Source organism: Zonotrichia leucophrys, chromosome 7 (genome assembly GCF_028769735.1).
Source record: "Zonotrichia leucophrys gambelii isolate GWCS_2022_RI chromosome 7, RI_Zleu_2.0, whole genome shotgun sequence".
Taxonomy (NCBI): domain Eukaryota; kingdom Metazoa; phylum Chordata; class Aves; order Passeriformes; family Passerellidae; genus Zonotrichia; species Zonotrichia leucophrys.
In genome coordinates, this window is record NC_088177.1 from 27,576,729 (window position 1) to 27,595,211 (window position 18,483).

General features: G+C 37.7%; 1 protein-coding gene across 6 annotated transcripts in view; it reads left to right on the top strand.

Moving 5' to 3' along the window:
- COBLL1 (cordon-bleu WH2 repeat protein like 1) overlaps positions 1–18,483 on the top strand; it is a 74,117-nt gene that overhangs the window by 18,746 nt on the left and 36,888 nt on the right. The window contains exon 1 of one of the 6 annotated variants that reach the window (XM_064718429.1): positions 3,083–3,103. The exons of 3 other annotated variants lie outside the window; for them this stretch is intronic. The gene's annotated coding sequence lies outside the window, so the exon portion shown is untranslated. Of the gene's footprint in view, positions 1–3,082; positions 3,104–14,602; positions 14,678–18,483 lie in introns of those variants that run through there. 2 more of the 6 variants (XM_064718428.1, XM_064718426.1) reach the window with 2 other exon arrangements.

Consider the following 18,483-nt stretch of genomic DNA (forward strand, 5'->3'; position numbering starts at 1 on the left):
GCTTCCATTAGTTGCATGCAGCACATGACCTTGCAGTGTTATATGTAAACAGCTTCATAGTTGATGTTGAACTGATGAACTGGGAAGTTATTGTATGAAGTGTTGAAGTACAGTTACTCAGTGTCTGCACACCAACAATTCAACAGAAGCCCTTGCTCTCCCATTCCAAGCAGAGGAAATAATAACAGACAAATCTTGATAGTAGTAAGAATTTTCCCTTGAGTTTTGTGGTTGGCTGGTTGTTTGTTTTGTTTTTTTTGGTGTTTTTGTTTTGTTTTGGGTTTGGTTTTTGTTTTTTTTTTTGAGAGGGAGGTGCCTTAATTGCTTTTGTATTAAATACATAATTTTTAAGCAATATTGACACCAGGCACTGATGTTTTGGTACCGAAATTAATTTATTTTTTCCAGGTCACTAACTTTTTAATTTAGTCTTTGTCAGGCAGAACCCCTTTATTAGCATGCAGAGTGGTTTCGTATGAGTCCGCAAAGTAGGCAAACGTGCTCAAATCAAATTTATATAGCTTTGGCAATCTGTACAATTACATAATCATCTGCCTTATCTAATGTTAAAGGCACAGCTATATTGGCTGATTTATTTGCCCATATATTATTGTTGTGCTATCTAATAGCAAACTAATCTCCATATACAAACAGTTTTAAAAATACAGGGAGCAATCTCCTAGCAGAAAGAATGTCTTGGCAGTTGGAATAACTGCCAGTCCCCTCTTGAACTTCTGTCTGAGGTGAGAAAATTAAATCTTGCTATTTTTTTTTTAGAATTCTTGTTCTCTGGAATAAGAAAAATTATAGCAGATGAATTGGTGTTCTAATTTATATTATGGTGCAACTAAACAAAAATACAATATTTGGTTTTTTGTTTTGTTACAGATTGTACTTTCAAACTGAAAACTGAAATTGATCTAGGACTTCAGCAACTAAAATGGTTGTGCATAGTCATATAGTGTCTGTTAGTTCAGAATCTACTGAAATATCAAATTTATACCTTGAAGGGACTTTTTGTTTTAGAAAGTAGGAAGTAACTTGTGATCCTGGATGGCCTCCAACTCTCCTTTGAAAATTGGTTAGTTCACTAAATGAACAGGAACAGCACTTTTTGCTAATGTTTCTGCTTTAACTCAAATGGCAGGGATTTGAAATTTGGGAGAGAAGAAGCCAACAAAGCAGATTAAATAGACTTCTAAGTTTAGCTTTGAAATACTACTGTAGTAAGTCATTTATTTTGGATGAAATGAAGTATAATTCTTTTATATATGAGAAGGAAAGTGCTTTAAAAGCATATGATAGCATTGAATGCTGTGTTAAGATTTTTTTCTTAAAGTTAATACTGTCCTTCCTTTCAGAGAGAGATCTGTTTGAGATTTTGCCATCTCAGCCTTCATAAAAAGTCATGGTATGAAAAAAATTTTTCAGCTTTTGTGTGAAAATGCACATGCTTTGGAAACATTTTTTTCCTTGAATTGTTTCAGAATGAACTGACAAAACCAAAATAGGTATAAATTCCTACCCTGTCTTTACAATAGCATTCTTGTGTTGATACTCTTAAATACCATTTTATTAATATATGAAATACCCTGACCTTTCTGAAGTAAGTGCCTCTTTTGCCTCTTTTATAATGTGATTTATATTCTAGCGATATTTGTTGCTGGAAAATACATCGTTTGAAGAAAAACTACAGAACTGCTTCTGTTTTATACAGATGGGATTAGATATGCTCTGATTTGTCTGGAAAAGAATTAACAGCCAAGTAGTTTCAAAATACAGCCTGCTTGCAGTGCCACCCTGTGGCTTTCTTTTTCATGGCTTCTGTTAAAGCAGCCGGTTTCTGCTGCCTCATCCCCAGCGGGAAGGTTACTTGTGAACTTATAAAATGTCTGTGCTCCTGGCTGCAGACCTGTCTAACCAGGATAGCACAGCACTTTTTGTGGCCTGTCTTTAGCATTATTTGTCCTTGCTGAAACCTGCTTAAAGAACCAGAAAGAGAATTTCTAAGCAATACCAGTTAATTGACCTCCTGGATCAAATCACTGAGCAATGCCTGGTTTGGTCATTGGAAAGGAAAGATCACTCTGGAGCTGGAAAGCAAATGTCACTTCTCAGCAGTAACTTGAAGGACTATGATAATTGGTCTCATTCAGTTCCAGCAATTCTACATATGCAAATATTTTATTTCCAGGTAGTCAGTTTTCTAGGCAGATGGTTTAACTTTAAAATTAGGTTGTCTAGGCAGACACAACACTGCTTATGAAAGTAGTTGATTTTATTTTGTATTCAAGACAAATACAATCTGCATTTTTGTTGACTTAAACTGAAGGATGTCAGGGAGACTTTGTTTTTTAAAGCAGCATTATGCTTTGAAGTAGTAGTGCTTTGCCTTGCACCATTTTACAGAGTTGCTCAAATCTTGGTGGGATAAGTACTTGAATGTTCAAGACTGGTTTTCATGTATAGGAAATAATATAATGTGGAAGATATTTCACAACAAGCAAGCACATAGGAAGTAACTTTTCAGCACTGTACCTGCTTGGCATATCTTGGAGAGGAAAAGCTTGCTTTCTTCACAGCCAGTTTAGGTTTAGTAACATCTCTGAATGAAAGGCAGGGTTTTACCTGTCTGTATTTTCTTACTGTTATTGTGGCAGAGGACAGGTGGGAGCAGTGAGATCCCTGCTCAGCGGGGCCTCAGCAGCATTCCCTGGGCTTATGGCCACTGCCCACCACCTCTCCCCCACACCCCAAAGGCTGGCCTGCCACTCCCTAGCATTTGGATACGTATTGGAGTCAGTGCTCTCAGTGTTGTGAAAGTTTCTATTGTAGCACTTGGACCACGTTTCAGTATTTTGTCGCTGCAGAAGTGTTTGTTTTAACGAGAGGCGCTTCCCACGCGCGGTGCGGCCGGGCCGGTGGCGCTGCCCGGGCTCCTGCGTGCCCCAGAGCCGCTCACCGTGCGCAGGCAGGGCAGTGACTAAGGGACACATCAAGCCTGGGCTAGCCAAGCCTCAGCAGGCGTAACTGAGACACCTCTGGGCTTCAGCGTCCTCACGTTGTGTTTTCCAGTCATAGAAACGAAAAATGTGAGAGCATGGTAAGTATCAAGCTATATACTTAATGTGTCTAGGCTTTTCTGATAAGTGGGTGCTTGCATTTACATTTGTCTCCTAATTACAAAAGTTATACTTGGTCTTTTTTGGAAACTGGGTGCTTCTTTTTCCAAATTAACATATTTTGTGTTTAAATTGTAAGTAGAGCTGTATGAACGTGGTATCTGAGTTCTTGCAGAATCTTAAAACCAGCAGTGGAAATATGTGATGCTCTAGTCCATACTTGTAGTTGTATTGTTTGCTGGAAAGTTTTGAATTAAAAGCTGGAAAGTCTTAACTGCATTTTTATCTCTCATTATTTTTCTTCTTCCAGTGTTGTCAGGATGATTTCATTCTTTGTCAAGCAGGCTTATGCTTTTTTATTTATTATTTTTATTATAAATGCAGTATGTATCTAAGCAAGATAATGAACAAAAAGCTTACAAAGAAGCAGTTAAAAACTGTACTGTACTTTTGTCAAACAGTTTTGAGTGCTATAATACTTGCAGTTAAATACACATTTTGGTAAGTCTGGATTTCTACATAGGACAACCAAAGGTAGAAGTGGATGTGAGTAACAGGGACAGAGAAGTTTCTAATTTCTTGTCTTTATTTAGGAAACTTGTTTGGTCTTTCTACTGCTCATCAGGCTTCTGAGGTAGTGGTAGTGTGTAAACTTAAGTGTCTGTGATTGAAGTTAGTTATTGCAGAAATCCTTCAGGCTGCTCTAAATTGCAATGGAAGGAACAAGTTAATTGTACTTTAGATTTTGGGTTTTGTTTTTAAAATGACTCAGGTATAAGTCATGGACAGTTCTGATTACTCCTTAAAACAGAAGACAGACTATGGAAATGTACACATAAATGTACGTTCTTTTGTATCACAGGTTACTCACTTGAGTCTTTCCTGTATTGGAATTTTGCCTGGCACAATGTTTCCTTCAATACCATAGATCACAAAAGAACTGTAATTGTATCCTAAGAAAATGTATTTCAAAACTTGTATACTTATATCAAATTCTCATTAGTCTTCAGCATTTTAAGTAAAAGCCTGTGAGTGTTTCTAGTGGCTTTTCACTAGGAAAGAAAATGGCTGCTTGCTGTTGAGAAAGTGAAATTCATGACTGTGCTGTAAGCCCTGACATATCCTTTTGATGGGTACTTTTGTTTATGTCTTTCTTGAAAATAAAATTTAGAAAACAGCCACAAGAGCTCACCTCTGAAACTTTCTGTCTCTGGGAACCTTTATGAAAAGATACATTTTGGATTGTACACACAGCCAACAAGGGGAAAGGAGAACATCAAAAAATCCAAGGAAAAATATTTTTTATACATTCTGTTCCTTGAATTCTGGGATATGCTGCCTCCAACTTGGACTGTTTGATGTTTTATAGGAAAAAATATTGCCAGAAATAGTCACTTACTGTAACTGTTTGCCTTTCTGCTGGAGGCTTGCAATGTTTACAGGGCTACAGTAAAACACTGAGTCATAAAAACTTGGGATATTGTATTCCTGAGTTTAAAACTAGATAATGCAGATAAAGCAGACCAAATGTTCTGTGACTGTAGCCATAATAAGGTAATGCTTTTCTAGCAGCACATCAAGACAAGACTCCTAGAAACATTGGTGAACTTGCTGTGGTATAAGGGGCCTATTACTGCTACTGAATAAATACATTCATAAATTATGTGAAGAGCTTTTTAAGAATTTGGAATTTGTTGGTATGCCAAATTTTGTTAAGCATTTCTGTGTCATTAGACTGAGTGTACTGCACAGGCAGAACGGCGCTGTGTGATGAGCTGAGCACGCCATGCAGTGAGGGAAGGTTTGGAGCAGATTATCTGGAGTGATACCAAGTGGCATGTACAGGACAGCCAGGGGATCTGTCCCAGCCAGCATGGTTTTGGGAAAGGTGGGTTCTGCTAGACCAGCTTATTGTGCTCCTGTAACAAGGTCTGGTGGATGTTGCTTACCTGGGCCTTAGTAAAGCTTCTGGGCCTTAGTAAAGCTTCTGATCCCATTTCCCATGGCATTCCCCTGGACAATCTGTGGCTGCTCGTGGCTGGGATGGGTGTACTCTGTGCTGGGTCAAAACCACGTGTAATAGAGACTGAATGCACCTGCATTTCTGATTATTAATCTAGAATTAGGACTTGACCAGAGAAAACCGAATGAGCCTTTTAAATTTTTTTTTGGTACAAAGAAGATTTTAATCATACTGACCTGTTACATTTGACCTTCTTTTGAGATATTTTAAATTGTTTTGTAATGGTACCATGTAATCTCTTCTTTATCTAGAATAAAGTCTGTATTTTGGAAGGCATATTTCTTTTTTTTTTTTTTTTTGACTTTGTTGATTTGAACTTTCTTCTACAGAATGATAGAGAGAATCCCAAGCATGATTAGCTGCCTCTTCCAGAAGCTGGTGTGATACACTCCCAGTCTGTGATACCGATTCCAAAGATAGATGCTTATCTGAATTAAGAAGGTTATATGTGTGTGTGTGTTAAGTAAGAAAGAACATTGTATTGTTCTTCCTCATTCCTGTCTTGTGGGTAGCAGGGAACCTGAGGCATGTTCCTTCCCACGTGCCATCTTGATAGCCATGGACTTTTGCTCCCCAGAAACTTCTTACCCCTCTGGAATGAAGACCCTCCTTTAAGTGAGTTTCAATTTCTGTAAAACAAAACTCTTATCTGAGTTGTTTGATGTCATTATTAAAAAGGGGAGGATTTTCTAACAGATTTTAGTATTTATCCTTGTGGTAAAATTAACTGTATACTTTTTCCATTTTCTTATGTTTACTTCACTTTGAAAAAGTACCTGAAACTTGCATGACAAAATTTATAACTGTAATATAATAATCAATTTTTTTTTCTTTTTTTCTTTTTGTCATCTGATGAGCACGGAAACTCAAAATATTAAGAGAACTGTTGCACCAGATGCACTGTTCTGAAGGATGAAGTGAGAGAGTGCTGGGTGAAGCAAAGGTGTCCTTGCTTCACAAACTGCTGTTTAGGATTGAAACATTGCCATGTTTTTTAACATTTTTTTTGGAAGGAGTTGAGTCAGTGTTACTGAACTTGACCAGAGTTACAGGTTTATAAAAACCACATTATACTGTGTGTAAATATTCAGAACAAGAAACTTGTTTAACTTCTTACTAAAGCTACATCTAATTTTCTCACTGCCATAGAAAGATCTGTCACAGTACAGACTGTTCTGTCAAGGAATGGATATGGTTATGGAAACTTGTATGTGAAACTGGATCTGAAAGTTTCTGAATTAAAAGATGTGATTTTTCCAGAAGAAAATAATTGCAGTAGGTTTATTTTGTCTGTTTATAAGTTTTATTGGCTTTCTAGGCCTCTGGGAGTGATTTAAGTAAGCACTGTAACTCTGTTTGGAGCTGTAGTTCTCAGATCTCTAAAAAACTGTGGGTTTTTTCAGTTGGTTTCTGGCTCTACTTGACTGTTGAAGCCAGTGGTGACATTTAGTGTTCCAGAAAGCCTTTGCAGTACATGGCTGCTACTTCTGCTGCCTAAGGACGATAACAGTGCTTCAGTTCTCCTTAATGTCAAAATAGGTTTTGAAGAAATGGGAGGGCTGCAAAATAATAATAATAACAACAATAATGGTGATGATGATGTGTTTCTTAGAGAATCCAAATTCCCTTTCCCTGCCATTCTTTGTCATAAGTGAGTTTCCTTGGCTTAAAAGATATTTTTAGCATTACAACTTTTAAATATTTGGATACTGTCTCTTTTTAATCATGTAACTTCAGTTACAAGTCAGGTTTTCCACATTATGTTGCTTTCATGAGGGTTTGGCAGTGGCTGTCCTCTTTTGAAGCTCTAGCACTTCAAAGAGCTGTATGGTTGTTTCCATTTGCGCTTGGTAACAAGGGTGTGACAGTGTCTCAATTCAGTTTTTTGGTGATGGCCGTTAAAAAGTTTAAAAAAAAAATCAGCAACAACACTCAATAATATTTTGGGACCTGGTTGTGCCAGGGCAGCACCGTGTGTGGGTGTGGGCTGCCTGCAGGTGTGGCTGGGCCAGGGCAAGGCTTGGGCTGCAGCCTCTGCCTTTCAGGGTGAGGAGCACAGTAATGAGGGCAGTGGTACCAGTTTGTAACTAGTGTGTGGTTACTGAAATCCAGAGGTTTCAGTGCTGAATTCCACATCTTTCACTGCTATTTTAATCATATTTGTTGAATAACACAACTTAGAGCTGGCAGCAGCTTAACTTGTGGAATTAACCAGAGTGCAAGATTTGTGGTGGTTCTATTTTATTTTTCCTCTCTCTAGATCAGAGATTTAGGGATATTGTAGTATGCTGTTAACCATATGTCATATTTCAAGCTTTGGAAGATGATTATAAACTGGGATTAAAAAATAAGTAATTATTTTAGCATTAATCAATGATCTTGTAATAACATTGTAGCAATAGATCCATAGTTGTTGATCCTAGCTTTTCTGTAGAGGATGTTTGGTGTAATGTGTGTTGGCAGAATTCTCTAAGTTGGTATCTTCAAAATAAAAACAAGCTGAAACTTCCCAGAAGCAGCTGAATTAAGTCTGTTCATGGCTTTCCTGCCCACGAGCTCTGCTAAATAAACTAATACAGTTGTTTCACAAAACAAGGGAGAGCTATAAAGGTAGCTTTGCTGTGATATTAAATCTGTCTTGAGCGCTTTCCCAGAAATATGAATGTAGTAATTATATGATTAAAAAATAAGGAAACTTTTTGGGTTGTGCACTTCCTCAGGCTATTAACCTAACCACTAATTAACCAACAGGAAATTCCAGACCTGAAAGTTTCATTATTGCTATACTGAACTGTGAAAATATAAGTGTGTTAATGAGGATTTCATTATAGCCATCTGTAACTTGTTTTTAAATTGTGTTAAGGCAGGAAAAACATAATATACCATCTGTTACCTAGCTATATCAAATTGGCATGAAAAATATTGGAAAAAATATCCCCCACTTCATAACCCTGGTTGTCTCTTAGTTCTTTTCTTTTATTAATCCAATGTCAGTACTACCTAGCAACATGTAGTAACATGTCATTTACTCCTTAAATGATGTATTTGGTTGGCTTAGACATTTCTGTAACATGTGTACCTGGGGGGAGGAGATGCTGACTGCCCAAAATGATAATTTCTGGGTGATTAATGACCTCTTAATTTTTGTGTCAAGTTCTCTCAAGTAAGCCTGAACCACCAAAACTCAGAAGTTGAGGATTGTCTTGCAATTTACATTCTTTTTTGGTTTTAAGTGAACAAAACTTCTGGATAACATCTATTAGTATGCTCTTATTTTCTGACCTAGTGAGCATGAATTGAAGCATTTTGCTTATCAGATGCTGGAGCTTTTGCAACTTTTACCTTAACCCTTGTGTTCCTCTGTAGAGCTTAATTGTCACAAGCTATCCCAGGTCCCTTGATTTCTGATTCTCTTTGACCTTAACAATGAGGGAATTTGTCATGTATTACCTTGCATTTACCAAGAAATATTATGGATTCTTGATTGTCGGATGTTTGTAGGTGTAATGCAAGTGAGAAGAAAGGTGGTGGTCCCGTGGAAAAAGGTGCAGAACTTGCTCTTGGGAGGGTGGGACAGAGAGTTGGCACAGAAGAGAATACTGAAACAATTTTGGAATAGTGAGGTGGATCCTTTGCAGCTGTGATGAAATAATGACTCAGTAAGGTCAAAAAATGTGCTAGTGTTTACATATTACCTTTTGTGTGAGTTGGATCTATAACATTAAAGTGAGGATAAAAGGTTGTAATAGAGGTAGAGAAGTGAAAAGGTCAGGCACCAATTTAGCAAAGTAATACTGTCAACAGGCAGCCCAAAATCCAGGCTTGTCCTTTAGTCCACAGGTGTTTTTTGAGCAGACACTCTCTTTTTTGTTCTGGATTTGCACAGCAGCTAGGACAGCTTTGTTGAGGGCTCTTGCCTTATTCGGGACAAACTAAATGTGGTGGCTGAATTTAACAATAAAAATCTGTTTCTCTGCAGACTCATGCAGCAAGCACAGTTAGAATAAAATGAGGAACTCTGATGTAGCAGTGTATCTACAATGTAAATGTCTTAAGGCTGTGGAAAGGGAAAACAATCTAAGGGCCGTGCTGACCAAATGTATGAGGAAAAGCCCGCTGGTACAGTCCTGCTTGTCCTTCAAAAGGCTTCTCCTGGTCTCTACCCCAAAGCTTTTTGGGAAACAAAGCAAACCTGGCAGAAGACAGTAAACCTTGCGTGGTTATATAATTTGCCCCAATAAGAACAGTGAGGTGGGAAATGTTCTGCTGTGAGGGTGAGGCCATGCCATCTTGGAGTTCCATAGGGATTTGTGCTGGAGCTCCTAGTTCAGTATGTTAATAATCTAGGAAAGCAGCTGAATAGTAACGTGAGACTTTGATGACAGTAGAAAGTTACTGTTCATTGTAATAAGAGGAGCTATGACTGAAGACTTGCAGAAAAATTTTTCAAAACAAAATGGATAATAAAATGAGATTAAATTCACTTTATACAGACTTACTACAAATCAGTTTGCCATGCACATTAGCAAAGGAACAGAGAACAAAAGGGAGACCAGGATTTGGCCAGTGTATAAATCTCTAATGACAATACAGTGCATGGTTCTGGTCTCTGCCATATCCACAGGGGTGAAGTAAACAGAAGGTTCAGAGACAATCAATAGAGATGGTCAAAGGTGAGATATGACTTAAGGGACATGAGAGCTGAGACCATGTCATTGTGTTCTTACATTTACCTTTTGTCCAGGTGCCAATTTGTGATGTTCTGACTGTTCCAAGTAAATGAAAGGAGAACATGCAGCAGAATTGTCTAATGATGATGCATGAAATCCTTAAACCAAATGTTAACTGATGGTAAAATAATTAAGTCTCCCTTATTGTTGAATGATGATACAATCTAAAATTAACTTTTCTCACTGATGTATGACTTGCATAAGAAAAAGAAGTTCTTGGTCTGTTTCCAAGCCATTTGGAAGCCTCTTGTCTATGCTCTCTTTTCCAATTCTTTTTGATTTAACAAAATTATTTGCCTTTCCCTGGAGACTTGACTGTGTTGGTCCATCACAGATGAGATGTCAGCTCAGTAGGTACAAAGCAACTGAAGAAACAGAGTATTTAATAAAGCAAAAGTTTAATCTGGAAAAATGCCATTCTTACCCTGGTAGTCTGTGCTTCCTGCTATTCTTGCTGCTTTCAGACTTAAGTTTCTCATGGATATTATTTTAAAAAAATAATCATTACTCTTTGAGGGTTAGATGAAATATCACATAGTTTTAAAAAATGGTCTGCTGTTTATAACAATAGAGACAATAGGTTCAAAAAGTTCCCAGCTTCAGAGATTCATCCCTATTGGGGATTTTTAAAACCAGATAATTCTGGGAAGCTTTTGCATACACACATTATTGATACACATCCATTGAGTTCTAACAGTGCATTGGGCTTCTGGAGTTGTGGTTTGGGTTTTTTTTTCTCCCTATTGCAAAGGTTCTAAATGCTCTGGGTAATCACAGACAGATTAATCTGAAAGTATTAAAGATATAAGAATGAATAGTGGGAAAGTTTTGGTTTCTTTTCCTCACTAGTACATACAAGTCTTAACTTTTTGGTCGTGGAAACAATTCTATGAATTAAAAAGCATGAAAGATCTGTACAGGCCACTCAAATGTGGTCTGTACAGGGACCTCTTTGAGAAGTGTTTTGTATTTAGCCCTATACTGTCATTCTATTTAGCAAATAGAATGACAGATTCTATATAGAATAGAATCTGTCATACATAGATTCTTCTGCTTCTTTTAAATATACACATGAGAAATAAAATAAATTGCAGTTTATGGTGCATTCACATAATTGCCTTTCATTGTTGGTACTATTCAGTTGATGTTTCTTTAGGAATTGTTTTTACACAGCAATGCCAGGATTTGTAATTTAAGTAAATGTTTTATGAAAACAATGAGAAGCACTTTAAAATTCTAAACCAAATTCTAACAAAACTTTTAAATTCCATTCCTTTATATGGTAGTTTTCTTCTTTTTCCTAATACATTGTGTAAGCTCTCCTCCTTCTTCATCTTTTAATATTCTTGCAATTTTACCTTCCACAAGTATTCTGGGAACTTAAAAACAAAACCCCAAAAAGGAAGGAATCTATGCTGAGGGATACTGGGGAAAAAAAAGTAAAAGTAACCTCTGTCAGATGAAGGGAAAATGGCCAGGTACATACTTGTAGAAACCGGAAACCTTTCTGTTTCCCATTATCAGGTTATCTGAGATGCTGTGCACTTGCTTGTGGTCAGTAGTATTAAATTCTGTTGGTCACTCCCTGAATGAGAGCCCTATGATTTTTCAGCAGTGATAAATTTACTGCTTAATCTACGAAAGCCATAAGGAGGATATTGCTAACTAGATAAACTACATGTAAAATAACCACAAGATAACAGCAGGACTAAAAAAAATCGGGGGATTTATTACTGTGAGTATTAATTGTATATTTCTAGCTGTAGCCCTTAGACCCAGGTAATAATTAAGCTTCCAAGTGAGTGTCTCAAATACTGTGTCGTGTGTGGGACATAGCAGCCACAGGCAATATGTTGGTGTTTTAGCCCACACTGATACCCTGTGTGCACCAAAGCTTTCCTGCAAGCCTGGCTGCATCTGCATTATTGCCCTCTCCAGCTTATCAAACAACTGAAAGGATTTTTATTTTTTTATTGTTAACTACTGAAGTTTGGTTGCAGAGTGCATTTGACTTGGAGCACAACTGATTCATCTAATTGTTTCCTTCAACCTTACCCACGTTTAGGCAAAGCTGACTTACATTTCTGTTTTGCCTGGCATTAATGTGGGATGGATGCTGGTGATAGGACTTCTCAGGTAGGAAAGGTTAGGTAAGGAACTGTCAGTAATGTTGTTTACTCAGCACACAGGCACTCACACAGATGTTTTCCTCTCACTGAAGCACTACTCAAGCCACTTCGAAACACACTGTGGCCTGATACAGATCTGGAAGCAACAGTTACCAATGATAGAAACCTGCAGGATGTTGCCAGTGATGACAGCACTTGCCCTAAGTGTTTGTTGACTGCAATCCTTTCCAGTCCCTGGGCAGACTCAGCTGCAAGCAGCCCTCCCATGGCTGAATGCATTAGGGCTGACTTTGGGAAGAGGTAACTGAATCAAGAATTGCTTTTAAGCTGCTTTTAAGCAGCTTCTGGTTTTAATTGACAATGAGGTCAAGCTTCTGTAAATTATCCTACTTTAAACACTTCTGAGTTGTTTTTGGTTTTGTGATAGCGTAAATATTGTACTTGGCTTGTGAAATTGATTTATGAAAATCTTAAATTTCAATAATTTTTTAGGTAGTACTGATGATGAAATTACCTGGATGTAAATGGGTATTTGTCTCTGTTGTCTAAATATTCCATTAATCCCTAGAATATGCTTACCTGAGGTGTTTAGTTGGATATCTCACAGGCAGAGAAATGGGAAAGGCTGAAAAGCATGGATGGAAGGACTAGTCCTAATTCTAAAAATTCCCTTTAAACTTATTTTGTGCAAATAAAAGGGGTGCGGAAAACAGGATTGGATTCTTTTTATGGTCTAAAGCCACAGAAGACATAACAAAGCTACTTAATACTCTCTTTTGAATTGGCTGAAGTAGATATGTTGGGATTACAGGCTGTACAAATCTCTAGATGTACTCTGCAGGCTGTTTGGTCAGGTGGTGGGATTATAAATAGGTAGGCTTACTGATGTCAGCAGCAGCGGAAGGGAGCCACAGTGAGCTTGCCATGCACACTCACACTCACACACCCTCCCTTCTACCTCCACATGCTACTGAGGGAAACTCACCTGATATTAATGGGGAAGAACCACCTGTGCTATCTTGGAGGTGAGCAGAAAACTAGTGTAATCAATTTTAGCTATTATATTTCCTTCTCCTTGTTCAGAGGCTGAGCAGAATGGCCTCAAAGTAATATTTGTGTTGTGTCGTCCTAATACCTGCTGTGAGGAAAAAATATTTACCAATAGTTATATATCTTCAGTACACAGAATTCAGGTGTAGGGCAGTACATAAATTGCCAGAACTTAAATATAGGCCTGTACGAAGGAAGAAGAATTAATGTCTGTTGTAATTTTTCAGACAAAGTACATAATAATTCTACAAAAGGTTTTTAAAATCCCGTCTCTGGCCAAGAGATGAGGGTGTGTACAGATGTTTTTATCCATGTGGGCAGACTGCTGAAATTTTAGTGGTAAATTTCTGGGTATATAAGCTGTTGCCTATTTTATTTTAAAAAGATATTTGGTGCTTAGAAACTCAAATGAGGTTTTTGAAATTATTTTAAGTGAGAAATGCTGTTATTTCATGCAGGCTGTAAGGCTTTTCTGATTTCTTTGATTTGCATCAGATTTTGAGATTTTGATCTAAAATTTAGTTGCTTGTAATACCTTGTAAAAGTTGATTCTTTTAGTGTTTATTATGATAGAGTCCTTGCTGTGTATTCTGTGTGTTCCTTGTATGTTGTATACTGATTTTATTTGTAATGGAAAGCATGAAAATATTTTTTAGTACCTAAATAGACTCAAATCCTAAATAACTGCACAGTGCCAAGATGGACTTTGCTTACAGCAACAAAGAAAGAATTTAAGAAGCAGTGCTCAGTTGAGCTTCTTGTAGGAGTCAGTGTGCTGCTGGCACTGTGTCATCTGTTAGCATGTTAAAAACTCAGCAGTGAAGTATATTGGCTGTAAACTGGCTGTGGTAGAGAAAGTTGGAAAGGATGCAGGGGTGAATATAGAAGTGAATTATAGTAGTTAGAGCAAAGCATTCATTAGGGAAATTTCTTAACATTCCCCAGAGCACACTGATGATGGTTATAATCATTATTATATAAATAAGATTTTTTCCTCCTATATATTTAATGCTGAAGGCCTGTACATTTTTACAGAGTGCAGAGGCTTTCTAATGAAGTGGTTATGCAAAATAGCTTTGGTGTTACCATCATGCAGGGAGCCAGGTTTCTTCAAAGAAATATCTTCTTTCTTCCTTGCCTCTTGCCTGTTGCAAGAATCCAGTGAGGAGTGGATGCAGAGGATTTTGGGTGTGCAGATATAAGCAGAGGAAGGGGATAATGACAGCTCTTGTGTGTAGATGGGGATGAGTTTGGAGACAAAATAGGAGCATTCATTTGGGGCCCTGAGCTGCCAACCATTGAGGGAGGTAAAGTTAAAGTAGGACAAAGGGGAGGGAGCTCCTGCTGCCAGTGGCTGCAGAGGTGGCTGTGAAAACTGCTGGTGGGGTTCATGCTGTGCAGGGAGCTGGGGTGGGACTTGTGGCTCTGCTTTGTACCGCCCATTGCCCCTCACAGAGTGCCTGAGATGAGGCTGGGGCTCCAGCAGCAATTGGGAAGTAGTAAATGTGACCCTGTTCCTGAAGGTAAAGGGTTTTTCCACTTTGCTTTCTGAGGAAGATGCAGGCAGGAGAGTGAATGTTGAGGAGGCAGCTGCAAAGGATGAGCAGGAAAATCTGGTGGCAGGTGGGTGCTCAAAGCATTTCTTAGTTTTGCAGGCGATGTTGGCCCAAGAGGCTCGGTGTTTCTGTTTGGGGAAATGTAGCTATAGTCTTCATATATTGGGAGAAACTTCTTCATTACATCAAATTTTTCTGGATACTAACTGCCAAGATGCTTCTCTTGAAATCTAGTGAAGAAAATGCTTGGTTTTGTACAATTTCTCAGCTTAAACTGAACTCCTTTTTTTCTCTTTTTGTCCTGTAATGAGCAAGGGTGCTTTATTTGCTGACAGACCTGGTTGTCAGTGTAGGAACTCTCTATACATTCACCATGTGTCTCATAGCATCTGTGTATAAGTGCATACACACAGAGATATTTCTGTTTAATCTTGCTCAGGATAGGAAACTTTTCCTGTGTCCCATTCCCTTCCAATACTTCACATCATCTCTGTTCTTCAGTTTAATAAATTGTCCTAATTTTGGGTTATGTGAATGTACAAAAGATTTTAAGTGTTACCAAACTCAAGGTGGATAAAGGATATAACTGCTAAGAGAAAGTTTTTGGTGAATAAAGAACTTTCTAAAAGGGAGAAAGCTTGTTCTATTCAAAGCATTTGCAGGAAAAATGAAAATAAATTGCAGTGCTTTCTAAAGTTGCCTTGCTATGCTTTCTCAATTATTCTTCCTGTATCTGAGTTTTCAGCTGGGAAGTGCTACTGTTGTAGTTGAACCCAGCCTTCTACATCAGGTAAAAGGAGAGGGGTTGGATTTTGTCTTCCCTGTTAGTGTAGAGCTTCTTAGCTGCTGTCCTGCAGCACTTCACCTGTTACCCACCTACACCCACATAGCTATATTTGAGGCATGTATGTCTGTGAGTGAAAAAGGAAGGGTCTGTATTAGCCTCTTTCCTGGCTGCTGTGAAACTGAGCAGCTCTGCTTTTCTCTCCCTTACCTTTCCCAGCCTCTAAATCTATCCAGTCCCTGCCTCCAGTGTTACTTCAAAAACATTATTTTGAACAGGAGAAAAAAGCAACAGCAGCAAAGCTCAGATAATTGACAATTCTTGCTTCTATTGATGCTCAGAATAGCAGCTGGAAAAGCCCCAAGCAGAGCTAGGTGCTTCATCTGCAGGCTTTGAAAAGACAGTGGCATTTTACCTGCTTTCATGACTGGGGGTAACGACCAGAAGGACAGATTCAGGTTTTGTTTCATTTGAAAGCCCTTAATTGAACTTTCTTACTAGTCATGGAAGAAAAGCAGCTGTTTGAGCAACCTTTTTAGCAGTTCTTGATAAAGATTTGAGGGTTTATTTTTAGTGGAGGTAGCATACGTTTTCTTGAGTTTTAAGTATTTGTCAGATTTATTAGTGTATCAAAGGTTAAGCTCCCCCTTTCACATCAAGCTGCTCTTTGTTTTCTTTTCCTGTTTATTCAGCCAGTTATATATTACTCAATTACTGTTACAGATTTACTGCTTTCTCTTCCCTGCTCTCCTTTTCTGTCAGGCTGTTTTCATAATTGTAAATTTAATAAAGGATAACTGAGCCATACAGGTTTTAATGGTTTTGAATGCCATTCAGTTTTTTTGTTCTTTCTTTTGGCAGCAAATCTAGGTTACTTTTTTGCATTTTTTACTATGAGAAAAGGTTGTAAAAATAGATATAAGTATCTGCTTTCTGTGGAGGTGTGTAACACATGGACATGCCAGGTTTGTACTTGTATTTTGTGTTGCCCTATTTACTTCAGGAGTTTAAGTTCTCAACCTCTTTAGAAGTAATGTCATTGGAACTAATTTTCCACTTCATTTTATTTGTTAGTTTCGGTTTGGTTTTTTTTTTTTTCCCCAGGAGTAAAAGAAGTACTTCTCTTGGCACAACAGAATGTGTTGTAACAAAACTATTGTATCAGAACACATTTCTATAATCCCTCAATAATAATAATAATAAAAAACTTTGTACTAATTTAGAGGAGAAGGTATTTTTTTTTCTTTTATCCTCTCTTGCCTGCTAGGATTCTGAGCTTTTGGCTCTCTTCCTAAGAGCAAAGTGATTCTTATGACTAGAGGGGAGCTAACTGTGTTTTGTTGGATGGTACAAGACAGCACTGTCAGCAGCTTTCTGTTCTCAGGAGTTGAGTCTTTCATATGTTTTAAGTGAGCTTGAATAGATCATTGTAATATTAGTTGTGATTCAGCTTTGAAGGGCAATGAGTTAATATTTTTTTCTAGAAAAGTTTTAAATTTGTTGTTTAATTAGTTAAGTTATATGTTTATACCAGAGTTAGTGGCCCTTTAATGCTAAGAGGGGCACAATTAAAAATATGCCCATAATACAATTTGTGTTTATGTTGTCTCAGAATTGCCTCTTTTTCCTTGCAATGATAGAAAACATTTAATGAATTATGGCTCAAATAGAGTCACTTCTGTTTTCAAGACTGTCACTGCCATGGGGACAGATAATCAGAGGGGGCAAGTGTCTGTTCCAAATGGTCTGGAGGGAACTGAAGGATTCATTTGCTGCTTTCTTGCTTTTAGTGTGAACCAGACATTCAAAGATTCCATTAAGCTTTCACCTTACTGTCATGGTTACCATCCCAGTCCTGTGATTTATTTCTCTCTAGGATAAGACTGAAAAAAAAATCTTCAGAGCAATGAGGCTAGCTAGGGGGTAAATCCACACATCCCTTTCACTAGGGAAACTTTTTATTTCACAACATCTTTGAAAACAGATCCTGATTCCAGGGATGCCTCCTTTTCTCGGTCCACTTTATTTATTGAAAGAGACCGAAAATGCACTTCACTTTTTTTTGCTTTCTTTATATCAGAATAAAGGTATGAGTAAGAGAACATCTGCAGATGTTTTGTTAGATGTTTGCTAGAACCTCACTGAGTAAATCTGTAGAGGTAATCTTCAAAGATCACTTAATTAGTAATATTAGTATTATCATCGCCCATAGCATTAGTACTGCCATGTCAGTTGCACTATGAATTATTGTGCTGGCAGTGCCTTATTTTATGCCGTATTATTTTTCTCTATTATTTTTAAAATACCAGTATTATTTACAATATTTTTTATCCTTTCAATCTTGGGAATTAGTATAGAGATATGCCCTGTAAAATAACCTGTTACCACAAAAGATTTGCAAACTGTTAATGTTTGTTCTGCTGCTTGGAAATTGAAATTAAAGTTTGTTTCTGAACTTGGGGGTTTTTTTGGTACCTATTGAGCCACCTGCTAGACTCAATATTTGTACAATATGACCTCACGTTCTTCCAGAAATAACTAAATGGATGAGTTGAGAATCGGAAAGATCATATTTCTCTCTGGAGCAGATACAGCAAATATTTTTCCTTTATATCATCCTACATGTATCATAAGCCTGGCTTGAAGGGATGACCTAAGAATGGACATTGTTTGACTCTCATTGATCCATACTTTGATCTTAACATCTAACTGGTGCTTTTGTAGTAGAAATAAAGAGAGAGATTGTATCTCAAACAGTGATATTGATGTTGAGATGAAAGCCCAGTATCAATGCTGGTAGTCATGTTATATAGATGCTCTGGGGCTGGCACAGCAAATATTTGGGCTGCTGAATGTTAAGGGAAAATGTCAGAGTACTACCATACGTCTAATTTAAAATAACCTTTTTGAAGCACTTAGTGGCACCCCAAATTTTGTATAGAAATGTGTGTGTGTGGTAGTAATTTAGTGAAGATGGCTAGAATTTATTTTTGAAGTATTTTTCATCTATACTTATGCCTGAAATATATAGGAGTGGCTTGCCTTGACAGCTTCAGCCGTGTGCTGGACTATGAGGAGCAGGTCAGATA